Source organism: Gopherus flavomarginatus, chromosome 8 (assembly GCF_025201925.1).
Source record: "Gopherus flavomarginatus isolate rGopFla2 chromosome 8, rGopFla2.mat.asm, whole genome shotgun sequence".
NCBI classification, from domain to species: Eukaryota; Metazoa; Chordata; order Testudines; family Testudinidae; genus Gopherus; species Gopherus flavomarginatus.
The window spans coordinates 5,694,348-5,713,668 of NC_066624.1; the positions used below are offsets into that span (position 1 = coordinate 5,694,348).

The window sequence follows — 19,321 nt, forward strand, 5'->3', positions numbered from 1 at the left end:
AAGGGATTTAGCAACATCAAACTAACTGAATGCCAGGTCTCTGAACAGGTGCAGATTACTGGCCTAGTTGAGAGCATGAAGACTGCAGTAGGTCAAATGGAATAATAACCAGAGCTGACACTGGTGTTTTGTAGATAGCAGGGATTGGCCAGATTTAGGAATGACTTTCTTGCAGAAGACCACCTCCTCCCTCTCTGACAGAACAATGCAAGGGAATCTCCACAATGCTACTTGCAGTTTCTCTCCCAAACAGTCCTGTCCTGACAATGTCGGGCCACAGCAATGAAGTGACTTGCAAGTAACCCAGAAAGTCTGTAACAGAACCAGGAAGGAAATCTCTTAACTCACAGCCGCATGCCTTAGGCACAAGACCAGCCCTTCTCTACCATCACTCCTGGGCTTTATTTGTCCTTTCTCTCCCTCCCCTTCATTGGTATTAGCTCTATTGAAGTGATTAGTGTCTAAATCAGCTCTTTCTAACCACATGTATCTCATTCTTCTTTTTTCCTCCTACTCTTCTCATCTGTTTCTTTTACTCACTGCTTTTTGTAATTAAAGCGCCTGCAGCCAAGATCTGCACAGGTGTAACACAGCAAGATGTTCACCTGCTGCTCGGTACTTTTCTCTGGAGATCTCTTTGCTCTCAAAACGCTTTGCTTTTGAAGCAGCAGGTACAATTGGGTTACAATAAGAATGGCTAAACGATCAAACACTGCTTTCAAAAGTATACATGTCAGATGTCACCCAGAGGTCAGCTCCTAGACAGCGATCATCATTTTAATGATGGAGGGAAAGCGTAGCCTTCTCAGACACCTTTGGGACAATGGCAATAAAGGGATCTGACAATGACCATTTCCTGGGGATAAGTGAACACCACACACTGGGGGCTGGTGTATTTCCTATGGTTGCTCCCCCTGATGCAGCCCCACTGTGAACATGCCCTCCCCGGGCTGAAGTGAAACAGTGGCCTGGCTCAGTGTGAGTGGGGGCATGTTTATAAGTGCTTACAACCTTTAAGCAGGCAGACTTTCCAAGAACTGAATTCAGTGTGTGATCATGCTAAGAAACTAACATGAGCCCTGAGATACAACCTCATAAAATCAATCTGGCTTCATATAATCATCCTAAAACCAGTCTGGCTCCTGTCAGTCCCGAGAGACACAGGACTTGCTCCACTTAGCAACAGGACTCATCTTTTGGAAAGGATGCTTTTTTCAGAAAATCAAGATAGCTTGTTTCTTTTAGGGATCTGTGGTGTATGTGTGTGTTTTCTTCTCTTCCAGTGGCTCTTAGTTTTCCCAGATCATCAGGCAGGCAGTGGACCACACCAGTGAAACAGCTAATAGAGGTACATTCTGTTTAGTGGTCATACAATTCAAACTCATGGCAGATGGTAATAATCGCAAGCACTTATTTTTGAAGGGCTTTACAGTGAGCTAATTAAACCTTGCAACACCAGTCTGTGGGGCATTAGTACCTCCACTTTACAAATGAGGGTACTGAGGGAGAGATGGAGATGTAGGATCACCTTACTGGACTCAGTCCTGCAACTTTACATCTGTGGGACTGCTACATTGGAGTGAACAACAATATCAATTACAAGAACAGGTCTAATGAGACAATTACACATTATAAAACACTACAGGTATCACCAAGGTATATTAATTTCAGTGTTAGTACAGGCTGCAGGATCAAATACTCTAGATCATTAGGGTATATTTAGGTTCCCATCAACATCTGTATGAATATTAGTATATTCTTAGACCCCAGTCCTGCACAGAACTCCTCACAAGTGCAGCCAACCACATGCCCAGAGTTCAAGCAGGATCACTGCCCAGGCTGTGGCTTGAAACATCTGAACTTATTTCATCACCACCGATAGTTAAAGTGACACAGTCAAGTTTAGCATGTATTATGTTCCAAATCACACCTTTTAGAAGATTATTAAACTTGAAAACTTTAAACCTCTTTTCACTAGTCATTGTTTATTTTTTGCTCTCAGCTAGGACAAAGAAAATAGATTAGTTCCTTTCACTGTTTTTTGTCTTTCTAGTCAACTTAACTGACTGCATAATCAGATCCTAGGTTTTTGTACAGTACCATCATTCCTCAGTGTTTGGATTGCAAACACAGAGTTTGATCCTGCATTCATTGTATACTCAAAGGTTTTCAAATTAATGGGAGTTTTGGGTGCAAAAGGAATTTAGCATCAGATCCATTCTTTGTGCCAGTAGACAGTCTGTTTGCCTGTACCTTACTAGCATGCACCTTGCAAAGAGCTGGATCCAACTCCTATTAGAAAATCAGCAGGAAAAACTCCCATTGACCTCTCATAATACAGGGCTGATGTATTCAAGTTAGCCAGAACTGGGAGTACATGGAGGCCTCTGCCTCAAAAGAAGAATCTGTCATTTCCGTCCAAAAATCATTCTGCACTCTCTCACTTGCAATCTTAAATCATATTGTGTCCTATTCTACATTATGCTTGGTTCCAGTATAGGAAAAAACGGGCAAGAACTTTTGAAAGTCACAGTTTAAAAAAAAATTATTTCCTTTGTCTCCCCCACCCAGCACTCCCCTGACCTCAGTCCCTGGTTGATCTCTAATGCTGACCCTACTGTAAACCCAATATGTGAAGGGCAAAGAACTCCCACGTGGCACCTTCCTGACCTCCAGGCAAAGGGAAACCCCAGAATATATTACAATCTAAATTTCACCAAAAATGCACTGGTTTATTTCATGCTCCGATCTGCTCGAGTTACTAGTTAAGATCCCAATCGTGCAAACAGTTTAATAACCTTGCGCACACAAGTAGTGCCCTGGACTCAGTGTGTGTAAAGTTGCTAAGCTCTTTTCCTCTGGCAGGGAAACTATTTCCTAGGGTCTCAACCAAACCCCACGGATCGCCTGTCTGCCCGCCCGGGGAAGAGCTCCCAAGGAACTCCACATCAGCCAGCGAAAGCCAGCTGATCGCTCCAAGCTCCACTCGCTTCATACCAGCACCTGGCAGCGCAGAGTGGTGCCCGCATGTGTCAGAGCAGGCAGCATTGCTCCAGTGTTTGCGGCTCCTTTCATCGTTATTCTGCTTTGCCGACGTTTGAGCCCAGGAAGGGAGGAGGTCGAGGGCCACCTGAGCTCAGGATACGGAGTGATGGAGGCTTCCGCGCAGGGAGGTGGGAGAAATCCAGCCAGACCTTCTGCTGCACCAGGGCAGCCCAGGCAGGTCCCTGCTGCGAGACGGGGGAGTTCTCTGGGGGCGGGGTGCCCAGGGGGCCGGGGCTCTGTGCCTCCACCTGGCCGGAGACAGATGACCCCTTCCTGCCCCGAGGAGTTTCTACGCCTGCTTCCATGGTGCATCTTGGCAGCTGCGAGCACCCGCTAAGATGTAAAGCAGCCAGCGCCTAGGACTCTGTGAGCCAGCTCCAGCCGCCGCCGCGCCGGCTAGCTCCGGGCTGTCTCCTGCTATCTCAGCCGGGTGCTAGGCAGAAGCGCGCAGGGCGCCGCGCCGCGGGGCATCCTCTTCTTCCCTTGGGCGCTAGGGGAGAGGTGCGCAGAGGTCTTGGACACCCCCACCTCCCAACCCATCCCCGCAGCGATCCTGGCCGTGCAGGCGATAGGGGAGAGGCGAGCAAGGTGCAGAAGTCTAGTCCCCACAGCAGGAGCTGGACGAGACGCGTGGCCGGGGGAACCTTGCTGAGGCCCCAAGGCAGAAAAGGGCTGGGCGAAGTGCGCCGTGTGCCAAGGGAGAAGGGAGAACGTGTCAGATGCCCAGCGCTGGGCAGAAGCGCGCAGGGCGCAGCAGTACCTGACTGCCTTGTAGGCTAGAGGTGGCGAGCTGCAGCCTTCCTCGTTGGCGCAGCGAAGAAGGGCGCAGGGTGCTAGAGGAAGAGGGCGCAACTGTACCGGACCCCCCCGCGCAATGGGGAAGGGCTCAGCGTGCTAGAGGTAGAAGGCGCAGCTGTACCAGACCATCCCGCGCAATGGAGAAGGGCGCAGGGCGCTGAGGGGAGAAGGTGCAGCGGTACCAGACCCCCCCCCCTCCTGCGCAATGGAGAAGGGCTCAGGGCGCTAAGGGAAGAAGGTGCAGCGGTACCAGACCCCCCCCCCGCGCAATGGAGAAGGGCGCAGGGCGCTAAGGGAAGAAGGCGCAGCTGTACCAGGACCCCCCCCCCCCGCGCAATGAAAAAGGGCGCAGGGCGCTGAGGGAAGAAGGTGCAGCGGTACCAGACCCCCCCCCTCGCGCAATGAAAAAGGGCGCAGGGCGCTAAGGGAAGAAGGCGCAGCGGTACCAGACCCCCCCCCCCCGCACAATGGAGAAGGGCACAGGGCGCTAGAGGAAGAGGGCGCGGCTGTACCAGACCCCCACGCAAGGGAGAAGGGCGCAGGGGGGAGCAGGCAGCGCCACAGACATGAGGCCGGTCCTGGAGGAGCGGAGCCTCAACCTCACTAACCCCAACCGGGCTTGGGGTTCCGGCAACCTGAGCTTGGAGTGCCGCTGCTGGGCTGGGCGGCTGGGGGCCTGGGGCGCATGGGGCACAGCTGGTGGCTGTGTTTCTGGGCATCATCCTGGTGCTGGGCTGCCTGAACAACCTGCTGGTCCTGCTGATCTTCCTGAAATTTGCGTCCATCTTGACCCCCATTAACCTGATCCTGCTGAACATCAGCCTCAGCGACCTGCTGGTCTGCATCTTCGGGACCCCTTCAGCCTGGCCGCCAGTGTGCGGGGCCACTGGCTCCTGGGCGACGCCGGCTGCAAGTGGTACGGCTTCGCCAATGCCCTCTTTGGTAGGTGTGGCTGCCCAGCTCCCGCTAGTACCGAGGGGAGGAAACAGCCCTGCCGCAGCCCACAGGGGCAGTGCCCGGGCTGAGTCACACTTCCTCTTCCAGGGCGCTGGCAGCGCAGTGCTGATGGGGACAGAGGCCCTGGGTTCCTTGGGGTAAGGATCCCCACCTTGCATGCAGCCACCTCCCGAGTCAGAGCAGAAATATACAGACTGGCAGGGAAAGCAGTGTGTGCTTCCACCCACTGGAAAACCTGGCCCCAGAGACCTGTTAGGACAAGACAACTAGGCCCTCTTGCTAGTGCTGGTTTATTCTGTCTTCTAGGCCAAGATTTTCAAACAGGAGTGTCTACATTTGGGTTCCTAAATCCATAATTAGGCATCTAAATAAAAGTTTGGGCTGATGTTTTAGAGATGCCCAGCATGCACAACTCCTCTGAATTTCAGGGCAGTATGTAAGTGTGCAACACCTCTGCACATCAAGCCTCTTTTACATATGGGTGTAGGAGAGGAACTGAAGGCACCTAACCTTGGAAGTGTTGCCTCTAGTGTTTGGTGGAGGGTCTGATTAATAACAGAGAACAAACTGTCTTGGTTGCCTGTGGTTTGGGGATGGAGAAGGTGAAGTGGAAGGCCGGTGTTGCTGAGTGTGCCCTGTGTGTTGATTTCCAAAGAAGAGTCTGGTTGCTATGGATTTTAGTAAATCATCATTGTCTACAAGGTTTCTTTTAAATCCTTGCATGTCGGACCATAGTTCTGGGCACTTCTCCAGCATTGTTCAGTGGCAGAGATGTGAAACTTTACCTCCATCATCAAGAGAGGGCTCTTTCCGCTTATCTGTCGCTTGCCCGGTAGAGTTCCTTATGGGATGAAACTGTATATGCCTGGTCTTTGCTGAAAGAGGAGTTGTTTCTGGGAAGTTTTAAGTTTTCAGATCTGCGTCTTTTGAACTTAAAACAAGCAGGAAGAACGCTCTTTGCTTTAACAAAAAATTCTGCCATGCATGTTATCCTGGCAATGCTTTGCTAGACACATCATCTATAGATGTTCCGAGTTTTAGGTGACCAAGGAGTTTTAGGGCCGCCTCGACTAAATGTATACAACTGGAGCCCACTCATCCTGTCAGTTGATGTCAGTATGGATTATGGGCACAAATGAAGGGCTAAGCAGGCACCAGATTCTCCTGCCTGTAATTTACTGTTATCACTGGCTCATAGGCCAATCACACTTACTAATATTGATATTTATTTGTATTGCGTAAGTGCCTACAGGGGAGACTAGCACATGGCTCTCACACTTCTGTGCACTCCAGCCCCCTTTCCTCCAGGCAATCACCCATTAACCCTTATCACTTCACCCAGACTCATTCATCTTTGACCTAGTTCCCTGATACTTCACATTCACTCCAGCTGTTGGAAGAGCCCTTCCATGCCATCTACCAAATATCAAAATCCTCTGTGAAACTGAATTGCTTTTCTCCACCCAGCTCTCTTACAGAGGCCTGCATTCAAAATGGCAGCATTTGCTAATAGCTACCACCTAGTGGTACCAAAGCTAGCACAGTTTCCCCCTTTACTTAGGGTTTGTTTACATGGGGAAATAGACCAGAATGGCTGTTTTGTGGTTGCTCCCCAGAGGGATACTATATTCTGGAATAAATCACTTTATTTAAGACAAATTAGCGTGCTTCCAAAGCAAAGCAATTATTCTGGAATAGAGTATCCACATGGGGAGCTATCTGCAATAGCTATTTGGGTCAATTTCCTCATATAGATAAGCTGTAATAACTGTGACCACTAATGTAGCTATGAGTTACGCAGATTTGGGATTTTATAGCTAAAACAAACACATGGGAACAATGCAGAGATGGTCAATATGGGTGATGGTCTACAGCAGGGTTCTCAAACTTCATTACACTGCAACCGCCTTCTGACAACAAAAATTACTACAGGACCCCAGGAGGGGGGACCGAAGCTTGAGTCCACCCACACCCCACCACCCCAGGTGTGGGCAGGGCAAAGCCAAAGCCCCACTGCCCCAGGCTGGGGGGCCAAAGCCCAAGCCCAGGGCTTCAGCCCCAGGCAGGGGGCCTGAAACCTTAGCCCTGCCAACCGGGGCTGAAGCCCTCGGGTTTGGGCTTTGACTTTAGCTCCGGACCCCAGCAAGTCTAAGCCAGTGACCCACTTTGGGGTCCCGACCCACAGTTTGAGAACTGCTGTTCTGTAGTCAGTGGGAGTTTCACATTGACCTCTCTATGGAGGCAGGATCAGCCCCATGGTCTGTCAACAGAAATAAACAAGCGATCAGCAGAAAGTGGTGCTGCCAGGAGCAGGTGGGGACTGATATTTTTATATCCAGATGCATTTTACTGCAGCCATTCTGATAGGGGTTTTTTTTTTGTTTTTTTTTTTTTTTGCTCTCGCAGCAGGATATTTGTTTGAAATTAAAAATCTCAGATTTATTGCACAACCATTTCAAATGCCTGATCCTGCAGCTGTTCCCTTCAGTGAGAAGGGAGTACTCACGAGAGGAAGGGCATCAGAACCGGACTCAAGGGGTTCAACTGGCTGCCTGGTCAGAATCTGTGCACTTTCCATCTATCCCTACCCTGTGTGCTTGCTTCTCTCCCAGTGGGAGAATCTGGAAAAGCCAACTGTGCCCATACTGAGCAGTAGCTCAGACAGACTCATGGGGAGAATCCTGCAGGGCCAAAGTCAGCAAGAGTTGACATGTACCTGCAGTGGGAGTCATGACTGAGTAAGGACTGCAAGACTTGACTCCATGGGAATAACTCCCTTCATCTTTCTAACTCACTAACATCATGCCCATCTTTTTCCCTGCAGGCATTGTCTCTCTGATTTCCCTTTCCATCCTCTCGTACGAACGCTACATCACAGTGCTCAGGAGGCGCATGAAAGTGAACGTGTCCAGCTACCAGAAATCCTGGCTCTTTATTGCAGGGTCTTGGTTATACTCCTTGTTTTGAACTTTGCCTCCTTTGTAAGGCCCAGGCACCACATGCTCAGTAGCAAGGCACTCCAGGTCTCCTAACAATATCTCTTACATCATATGCCTCTTTATCTTCTGCCTTATATTGCCTCTTCTGACAATGATCTATTGTTATGGGAAAATACCGAGAGCAATCCAAATGGTAAGTATCTTCTCTAGCTGCTCTAACATATGGTGGTTGTAACTGCATTCTTCTTTTCTCTGTACTGAATGGGGCTATTCTTAGAGTTCTGCCTGTTGCATGACATGTGATATCCATGTCTGCCTATCAGGAATGAAATCTGCCATAAAGCAATACGCGGGGAGCTATGATCCTGCTCCCACTGAAGTCAATGGGTGTTTTGACAGCGATGCCAAATGCTGGACTTATTGTGTTAGTTCTGGGAGGCTCCATCAGGGAATGGCATGCTCCTTTATGTAAATAAATGTAATAGAAAGATGATTCCCGTGCCAAAGAGCCCATGGTCTGAGTCAGCCTCAATCTACTTTAGTTGTGGTTTGCAGCTATTGGTCTAGATTCACTGTCTGCTCCTAGACTCAACACAGCTGTAAATCCAGTTTAACTGGCCAGGGAAACTGCTGTGTATCTCTGGAGCACAGATGGGAGAGCTAGCAATAAAGACTGTATAGAACACGACAAATATCTACCAGATTATGGAAAGTGAGGGTAATGACTATTACTATGTAGTTAACACATTTCTTGCTGCAGTACCCAGGTGCTCCTGGGTACTGGGTAGCTCAGGTACTTGCTGTTCACAGGACCTAATGGATTGCATTGTTGCACATCAGGCAACATGTTATTACATGTGCAACAATCTACTGTGACATGCTTTGGACAATTCAAGGCTCTGGTCATAAGTAGCTGTAATTGAGTGAGCACATGCGCAGTGTTAAAAGTAGGGATTTTATTTTCACAAAGCTGTGAATGACTCTGTTCACTAGGGCAAGTTATATGTGCTAGGAGCTTTTCAAAGTTAGTGGGGAGACAGTCCCTGTTTTGAAAAGTGCACAGCAAAAAGTGATCAGCAGAAAGTGGTGCCTCCAGAAGCAGTAAGGGACTGGTATTGTTATATCCAGATGTATTTTACTGCATTTGACTCTTCTGTTTCCCCCATCTTTAAAATGGGAATTCAGTGTCACCAACTCTCATGATAAAATTGCAGTCTTGCAATATTTGGTGGCTTTCTTAAAGCCTCAGCTCATGGAGTCATGTTGTAACAGGAGAATCTCAGCTTTCATTTTTTTAAAAGTAGGTTTCTACCTCATGGTTTCAGAGAATATCTTGAAAACTTGAACCATAATGGCTCAAAAACCAGAAGACAAATAAAAAAAATCCCAACTGTATTTATTTTTAACAATCTCATGATTTTTTGGGGAGTTTGATTTATGATTTTTGAAAGTTTGGGATTGGCAATACTGATCCTTGGTAAAGTTCTTTGAGATCTACAGATGAAACCACTGTATAAAAGCCAAGTACTGTTACATGTGTGCATAGTGAATATTTTGTTAGCACTGTATGTGCACACAAACACATACATCAGTAAGGGACTTTAATGTCCTTTTGTTTCTAAGTACTTATACAATACATGGTCCTGCCACAGGATAGGGGGCTGGACTTGATGGCCTCTTGAGGTCTCTTCCAGCTCTATATTTCTATGAATACACTGTAATGGCTCCAAAAGAGAGTACTCAGTTATCGGCTTCTTTAAAAAGTCAATGAGCTAAATTCTGCATTGACTTGAATAGAGTTGCATAGGGTGTAAGACAACACAGAACTGGGCTCCTAATCCTGGTGTATATTACATAAATTGTAATTAACAAGTCAGTCTAACATGGCAGCTCCCAAACACCTTGACACAGCAATTTATTTAAACTTCCTTTACACACAAATCTATGTTTAAGGCTATAACATAGGCCAACAAATGCCATAAGATATAGAGTTCAGGATGATAAACCATGTTTATCTCATATGAGGCCTGATCTAAAACTCACTGAAGTCCACTGGACAAGTATCTAGTGACCTCAGTAAGTTTTGGATCAGGCGCTAGTGTTGCTAGGTATTGTACTATGCATGACATCATCAGTGCACGGATACCATGGTGACAGGTGTATTATAAGTATTTGGCATGTTGTGTAGCACCTACATGCATCTACTGACAGCTCTGGATCTACATCCAGTTGCTGGTTTGACTGATAGTATTTACTTCCCTGGAGCAACATTTTTTGTTTGCTAAAAGGAGGGGCTGAGCAGGGGCTACAATCAAGGCTCAGTTGAAGAGCTTGGTATAAAACACTTTGCCAGAGTACTAAAATAAGAAGAATGCATTTTTAAAAATCAGATGTGTCTGTCAACCTCTGATTTCAGAAGTGTCACCTGCATATGACACACTGCCTCATGCAGCTCCTCCTGGCATTTACACTAAATCTGACTCTATAAGGACATATCCTCAGTGCGGGACAGGTGTCTGCACTGACTTCCAGGTGTATTGGATTAGGATCTAACATACAACAAGTCAGATCCACAGCAGTTTAGAAATGATGTTAGATCATCGATCTATTCACAAATACATGTATTTTGATGCCTCTGTTTTAGTCATGACCCAGAGCTGCTAGGCTGACTTTATGAATACTTCAGGAATTTGTTATTACTAAATGTATCGAGGTGCTAAACTGTTGAACTGGCTTGTGAGAAATACAAGAACTCTTCAGTAATATTGGAAAATGCATCCCTAAAAGATTATGCAACCTGGACAAAGTGTCTCACTACATATGTAGAATTCTGGCCTCTTTCTCGAGGACACTTACCTCTGGTATCATTTTATGAATGAATCGTGGAGGTATTTTTAGCATCTTGAATTGTGGTGTTGCTTTGAGTTCTAGTGGCAAACAGTTATGTAAGAAATCATTCCCCATGGCTTTTAAAATATGCAAAGAACTAGAGACGTGATATGAACACCAGTAGTTCACACATTCTTAGCAGAACGCTCAAAAAGAGAACACAACTGCATTGCAGACAACTTTTTATTTCAGAAAGTTGAAAAAGCTACTGGGGGGAAGCTGTTCTAGACTTGATTTTAACAAATAGGGAGGAACTTGTTGAGAATTTGAAAGTAGAAGGAAGCTTGGGTGAAAGTGATCATGAAATCATAGAATTTGTAATTCTAAGGAAGGGTAGAAGGGAGTACAGCAGAATAGAGACAATGGATTTCAGGAAGGCGGATTTTGGTAAGCTCAGAGAGCTGATAGGTAAGGTCCCATGGGAATCAAGACTGAGGGGAAAAACAACTGAGGAGAGTTGGCAGTTTTTCAAAGGGACGCTATTAAGGGCCCAAAAGCAAGCTTTTCCGATGGTTAGGAAAGATAAAAAATGTGGCAAAAGACCATCTTGGCTTAACCACGAGATCTTGCGTGACCTACAAAATAAAAAGGCGTCATATAAAAAATGGAAACTAGGTCAGATTACAAAGGATGAATATAGGCAAATAACACAGGAATGCAGAGGCAAGATTAGAAAGGCAAAGGCACAAAATGAACTCAAACTAGCTATGGGAATAAAGGGAAACAAGAAGACTTTTTATCAATACATTAGAAGCAAGAGGAAGACCAAGGACAGGGTAGTCCCACCGCTCAGTAAGGAAGGGGAAACAGTAACGGGAGACTTGGAAATGGCAGAGATGCTTAATGACTTCTTTGTTTCGGTCTTCACTGAGAAGTCTGAAGGAATGTCTAATATAGTGAATGCTTATGGGAAGAGGGTAGGTTTAGAAGATAAAATAAAAAAAGAGCAAGTAAAAAATCACTTAGAAAAGTTAGATGCCTGCAAGTCACCCAGGGCCTGATGAAATGCATCCTAGAATACTCAAGGAGTTAATAGAAGAGGTATCTGAGCCTCTGGCTATTATCTTTGGGAAATCATGGGAGACGGGGGAGATTCCAGAAGACTGGAAGGGGGCAAATATAGTGCCCATCTATAAAAAGGGAAATAAAAACAACCCAGGAAACTACAGACCAGTTAGTTTAACTTCTGTGCCAGAGAAGATAATGGAGCAGGTAATTAAAGAAATCATCTGCAAACACTTGGAAGGTGGTAAGGTGATAGGGAATAGCCAGCATGGATTTGTAAAGAACAAATCGTGTCAAACTAATCTGATAGCGTTCTTTGATAGGATAACGAGCCTTGTGGATAAGGGAGAAGCGGTGGATGTGATATACCTAGACTTTAGTAAGGCATTTGATACGGTCTCACATTATATTCTTATAGATAAACTAGGAAAGTACAATTTAGATGGGGCTACTATAAGGTGAGTGCATAACTGGCTGGATAACCGTACTCAGAGAGTAGTTGTTAATGGCTCCCAATCCTGCTGGAAAGATATAACAAGTGGGGTTCCGCAGAGGTCTGTTTTGGGACTGGTTCTGTTCAATATCTTCATCAACGATTTAGATGTTGGCATAGAAAGTACGCTTATTAAGTTTGCAGACGATACCAAACTGGGAGGGATTGCAACTGCTTTGGAGGACAGGGTCAAAATTCAAAATGATGTGGACAAATTGGAGAAATGGTCTGAGGTAAACAGGATGAAGTTCAATAAAGATAAATGCAAAGTGCTCCACTTAGGAAGGAACAATCAGTTTCACACATACAGAATGGGAGGAGACTGTCTAGGAAGGAGTATGGCAGAAAGAGATCTAGGGGTCATAGTAGACCACAAGCTTAATATGAGTCAACAGTGTGATACTGTTGCAAAAAAAAGCAAATGTGATTCTGGGATGCATTAACAGGTGTGTTGTAAACAAGACACGAGAAGTCATTCTTCCGCTTTACTCTGCGCTGGTCAGGCCTCAGCTGGAGTATTGTGTCCAGTTCTGGGCACCGCATTTCAAGAAAGATGTGGAGAAATTGGAGAGGGTCCAGAGAAGAGCAACAAGAATGATTAAAGGTCTTGAGAACATGACCTATGAAGGAAGGCTGAAGGAATTGGGTTTGTTTAGTTTGGAAAAGAGAAGACTGAGAGGGGACATGATAGCAGTTTTCAGGTATCTAAAAGGGTGTCATCAGGAGGAGGGAGAAAACTTGTTCACCTTAGCCTCCAATGATAGAACAAGAAGCAATGGGCTTAAATTGCAGCAAGGGAGATTTAGGTTGGACATTAGGAAAAAGTTCCTAACTGTCAGGGTAGTTAAACACTGGAATAGATTGCCTAGGGAAGTTGTGGAATCTCCATCTCTGGAGATATTTAAGAGTAGGTTAGATAAATGTCTATTAGGGATGGTCTAGACAATATTTGGTCCTGCCATGAGGGCAGGGGACTGGACTCGATGACCTCTCGAGGTCCCTTCCAGTCCTGGAGTCTATGAGTCTACAAATTCACAGAAATCCTCTAAGCTAACCTGCCTTTTATTTTATGCATGTTTAATTCACTGAAGATGAAGTTGTATATATAGGCTGATGTGGAGGAACAGCAGTGGGGTGGGAGACTCCACTGGAAAGTGCTGTCTAAAAATTGATGGTGTATGTGATGCTAAGGAAAGACAGGACAAAAAATGGGCTAGAATGCTTATTTGTGATATTTCTTTTTATTTGTTTTTGAATGTGCTGGGCATAGTAAACTATATTTTTGCTCATCTGTGTGATGAGGTCACCTATTTAACAGTTCTACACTGTACTCTAGTAATGTTCATTAACTACTGTCATTGGCCTGGCTCAGCCAATCACAACTCAGTTTTATATAATTCACATGATGGCATCAGAGAGGCAGTGCGATCTGTTTGGTTAGAATTCAGGAGGAGGCTCCAAGAGCTGCTAAAGCCTAATCCCAGCTCTGAAATGTACCTTCCCTGCCACCTTAGTCAAATCTTAAAAATTCTGTGTTCACCCATCTCTCGAGTGGGGGATAATGGGGTAGACGTTCCAAGTCACAAATAGCACTTGGGTGTCTGAGTTCCACTGACTTTCAATGACAACTGCCTCACCCTATTGTACTTTCTTTCCCATGTCATAAGGATTTGTGGGGACTGAATGATATTTGTTCACTGCTTTGAAAATGTAAAGCACTATGTAAATGTGAGCTATTGATTTATTTATTAACATGCAATAAAATGGTGTACACAGTTGCCTAGTTAGCAGTACATTTCCAAACTGATACCATAATCTAGCTGACAGCTGCTCTGTTCATCTGCAAACTGGAATGCGCAGATCTTCATTGTTTAAGCAAAGTGGTAGGTTGACCTAAGTGTAGAAAAAGAGGAAAACTGTGCATTTGACAATTACACAAGGGCAGTGGGCAGCTATCCAAGCCAGATCTACTAAGCTAAATCTATGCGTTAGTAATCCTTCAGATTTGGCTAGTCCCTTTCAAAGCTAGCATCTTAATAAGTCTAATTTAAGGGGGGGATGCTGGGTGCAGAAAAGCTCTTGTTAGGCATTAACACAGAAATGTTTCCAGATGCCATCAGCGCTGTTATGTAAGTCAGAGCCTTGATGGGCGCACAACATGCCATTTGGATGGAAGGGTCTTGCCATTATTGAGCTCATACAGAGTTGGAATTAACAGGAAACACTAAACAAACACAATGGGCAGATCTTCAGCTGGTATAAATCAGTGCAGCTCTTTTGAAGTCAATGGACCCAGTCTTGCAAACCCATGCTGATGTGAACAGTTCCTTTGAAGCCAAAGGGTCTAATTCATTGAATATGTTTTTTCAGGACAGTCCTAGAGAGATATTGAAATACGCCTGTAACAAATGATATCCAAATTTGGCCCTTCTCCAGCCATATATAACCCTAATAGGATTTGCACTTAGAACCTGTACTGCCAAAGCAGGTTCCCTATGCATTTAGCCAAAGAGATAGTTCAGGTATTTAGAGCAAAATTGTACATCAAAACAGGCTTATCCTATTCCAGTAGAGGTCACTGTTTACATGTATTCTGTGCTAAGTTTGGATGTATCTGTTCTCGGCTTGTTACACCCTGCGATAAGGAAAAAATGGCACAGATAAATGGACTTCTTTTATACAAAAAATTTCATGTTCCTCATATGAGTAGGAATATTAGTGACAGAATAGCTGAGCTATTGCAAATATCAGGATAGTTACATGACAAAATCATTTGCATGTGTCACATAATCCTTCAGCATCTATAAACTTGTTAAATTTAGGACTGAAATAAGCCCCACTCCTGAGTTTCATAAAACTACTTTATTTTAGCAGGTTTCTCAGTTTAATATGACAACGGTTCAGAAGAGGGAACGCCACATACTTTTTATGGTGGTATCCATGGTTACCTGCTACCTCCTCTGCTGGATGCCATATGGGATAGTATCTTTGATTGCAACACTTGGCAAGCCAGGAATAATCACTCCAACAGTAAGCATTGTCCCATCCATTTTGACAAAGACTAGCACATTTGTTAATCCTGTTCTCTGTGTGCTCTTGAACAAACAGGTAAGAATTTCACGTTGTTTGTATTTATTCTGGAATACAATTGCTCCTTCATATTAGATTTGTGATCAGTAAGTGCTATTGTTAAAATATATGTAACAACTTTGTATGGGGACCTGTCTGAAATGAGTTGGGGTGTCTCAGTCCCTTTCTAGTGGACCATTACAACACCAGTCTTATAGCTGGGCTTCCTTAGAAAAGTGATAAAAGTTGGCAGTGATAGATTTGTAACTTGTGCTTCTCTGGAATGGTGACATTTTCCAGCCCTAGCTCTTCTTGTCCTTACATCAGTGTTCTCTTTCATACAGGGCTTTCTATAGGCACCTTCTTTGATTACATTAACAAAGTTCTGGTCAAGGGTCAACCAAATTCTGAGCTGGCATCCTGACTTGTAGCCTAAATTCAGTGTTAGTGATGAGGTTCTATTACTAAAGTAAACTGGCCTCTTTGGTTTTAATTTGGTTTGGGTGGTTTTGTATGTGGGTTTCTTTTTCTTCAGCAAATGGCCCATTCTTGTTGCTATCATCTTTATCTGTGTCAAATATGTAATACTTCAGCCAAAGCCTGCCACATTTCCTAGACCACGGGGATTGCTGTTAAAAGAGGGGTGAGGTTCTTTTGAAAGGGGATCTTCAACCCTTGCATCAGAGTCAGAAGCCTAGTGAATGGGATGCAGTAGGATCTGCTCAGTCCTATGTTTATGAAGAGTTCCTCGTGAAGGAAGTAGATCCTAAAAACAAGAAACCTATATTCTCTCCTTGTGCTTCATGTGGAGCTAAGCTATAGCTTGATAATGAAGTCTGAACAGAAGATCAGTCAAAATAAAGGGAAATCCATCCTTAAAGCTGTATATCTATGAGCAAAGTTGAAAAATTCTAACAGGGAGGTAGGGATTGTCTTGGGGTCTGCATTTGGTTTTCCATTGTGTGTAGTGGCGTATTGTTCCTCCACAGTGACTCCTCCTTCCCTTTTATAGCCGACTTCATTACCCCATCACCTCCTGCACTCTGGAGGGTGTTGCTTTTGAAACAGTCCACATTTTGTCAGCTGATTTGGGTAGCAAAGCTGTGATTAAAAAGGGGACGGCCCTCATATTGGCTGACAGTAGGGTCTAAACTGGGGACTTCCAGAGCTAAAATCATGGGGCTCTACATCTTGAGTTAAAAAGATGGGCTATGTAAGTGGGGGACTGTAACACAGTTGTGTTCTCTGTGGATGGCACATGGAGTGGGACCTGTAATACACATTGACGAATGGGTTACATTAACAGGCTTCTCGGCCAGTTCTTCAGATTTATTATGCACAGGATAAAGTGCAGGGAGCTAGTAATAATATGAAGTTTATTATTCCTCTCTCAGGTTTGTGTGACGTGATCCTTAAGGGGCTGCTCGAGACTATGTTCTTAGCATACGTTCTCCTGAATTTCAGTTTTTCAATTCTTCTTCTTCTTTAGTTCTACAGGTGTTTTATCACTGTAGTAAAAGGTGGACCGTTCCCTCAGCGTACTGAAAACATACTCAGTTCAAAAGAGAGCCAAAACTTTGAGACAGCTGGCCGGATAATGGAGATTCCCCTGTCTCAAACACCGGCGGATGAAAGGCAAAGCAAAAATAACACTCAATGCTCTTCAAAAAACCAAAAGACTCTTGTGGTTAATTACAAAGTTTAGATCAAAAAGCTGCTTTTACAACCCTCCATTCAACTTCTATGTTGGCCCAGCAGTGAAAGAATGTCCCAATTCCCAATAGAAATGAACAATAGGATGAACATAGAAGACATCACCGAGGCCCATGGGACTCCCACTACTCAATGATGTTATGTCTGCCAAGAAGAATAAGATGTGATACAGATCACAGCTGGAGATTGTCGGCTAGCAGCCTTTCACACTTCAGTATACATGCCCTAAATCTTACACATTTAAGAATACCACATGTATGCAAGCTACTGGAATAGACTTCAGCGTTGCCGGTAATACAAACATTACTGGCAAAGAAACATTTCTACCTAGAAACATTAACAAAACGTTTGTGACCCTCTTAATTCTGAAGTAATGGTTGTTCTGTAACGGTTTTTTCTATATCATTTCTGGAATGGTAGATGACCTGTTATTGCCATCAGAAGCTCTGATTCACTAGCACTGAAATCATCTTTCCTGGAAATACCTCTTCTGGGCCAGAGACACTGCAGCATGGTGAACCGAGAGAAATACCTGTGTTATCTATGCTACCTAGTCACAGAGCGAGAAACAGGCTCCTAAAATCCCTTTCTGTCTTTATTTCTAGAGTTTTTGTCTCTAGTCACCTAGCAGCATTTTGTTCATGAACATGTACAAAAATGCTAGACCCCAAGGCTTGAAATCCTAACATGGGGAGCTGCTCGAGCATTGGTTTATCAGCCCCTCAAATCACAATTCTTAGTGTCAGTGCAGAAATGCAAATTGTTTTTAAGCAAAATGACTGTGACTCCACTATAACAATTGCTTAATTGAACCATCCAGCTTTGTGTGGTAGAGCTTCAAAAGCTATCAGATACTGTTTTGTTGATTTAATGTTTTTATCCTCCTCTGCCAGTCAAGAAATATGCTGATCTGAAGTCTGCCTGATATTGCCTGTGTTATGATAAGCTACTCTGATCTCTTCTGGCCTTAAAGTCCAGGAAACAGTAAAGAATGGTTTGTTTCACATTATTTTGCACAGCCTAATTGTCAAAATGCCAATGGTGTGCTTGTTCCCTGTACATGCAGGACAGTACCTGCCCTAAGGAGCTAACCATCTCTGGCTCTTTCTATGCTAGAGTTTTTCTAACATTTCCTTCCGTTGCTTCCAGCTGCACAATTCGACAGGTGGTAGCAACAGTGAGAGTGCTAGAGGAGACAGTGCGGTCAGTTGCTGGCATTTAAAGCATGGTGTCAGGTAGCTCTGTGGCCACCTGAAGTCTGTATTAGGGCTGCAATGGCTGGAGCTGAACCAGCAGTCACTGTGGTGGGGATATTTGAGCAAAGGCTTGCCAATGTAGATGCTCGCTAAATGCCAAGGCTGCTTGCACTGCCCTCTAGTCAAACCTGGTCCTGTATGTTTTTGGACTTGGGTGCAGTAAAGGATGTTCCAACTCAGGAATAGGGTGAACATTAGCAGAAAAGTTTCACTCTTTATTCCACAAGCTTAAAATTACCATTGTTTTCTTCCCATTTACTTTTGTTTGGGAGAAGTGCTAAATAAATTACTGTCCCATATCTGTTAAAGTGGGTATTCACCCACGAACGCTTATGCTCCAATATGTCTGTTAGTCTATAATGTGCCACAGAACTCTTTGTCGCTTTTTGCAGATCCAGACTAACATGGCTACCCCTCTGATACTTGTTCCACTATTGTTCCCCCGGCTCCAGTTGCGTGTGTGAGCTACTTGATATCCAGCTGATATCAAGGCTGCTGTTTGAACCGCAAAGGCTATATAAAGTCTCAGACTCTCACTATTCTGGTAAAAGTGTAACACTCCAAGTGTAACATGGTCCTTCTGTCTCCCCCATTCCTGTTTGTGAATAAGGTGCAATCTTGCCTAGATGAAGGAGAGTTCATCCAGCTGGACTTCTCGCCTCCTGTTAGCACCTAGGCGAGAAGGTGCTAACCATCCCACTCTCCTTTCCCTCCCTGTAGGGCAGAGGTCCAGCCTGGTACCCCAGAACACCAGCTATCCTTCCCCAGCACCAAGGATGGGCAGTCATGCCTCCAGACAGCTAGCTCCACCAGTTTGTCTGCCCGAGCTATCTCGCCTTGTAACAAACACAGCCAGCATTGTCTATTCCCATTCCCAATGTGGCTCCTAACCCCTCTACAACCCAGACTGACCCTAGCACACCAAGCCCTGCGAAGGACGTGATTTCTTACCCCTCAGGACAGTTCAGAGGCACTGCAGTTTCTAAGAACAGGATGCTCATGGCTTTTCCCTGAGCCAGCTGCTGCAATTAACGCTTGTGCCATTTCTCTCATGATTTAGTACTAATTAAACAAGAAATTCTTGGCCAGTGGAGGGCTGTCAGCTTAGCTTTGGGACTGAAAGCAACCAAAGAAAATGCAGTCTTGCTGCTGCTTTC

At 44.9% G+C, this 19,321-nt stretch overlaps 1 pseudogene; it reads left to right on the forward strand.

Moving 5' to 3' along the window:
- Positions 1-75: 75 nt before the first annotated feature.
- On the forward strand, positions 76-18,130 carry LOC127056881 (opsin-3-like; annotated as a pseudogene).
- Positions 18,131-19,321: the final 1,191 nt, after the last annotated feature.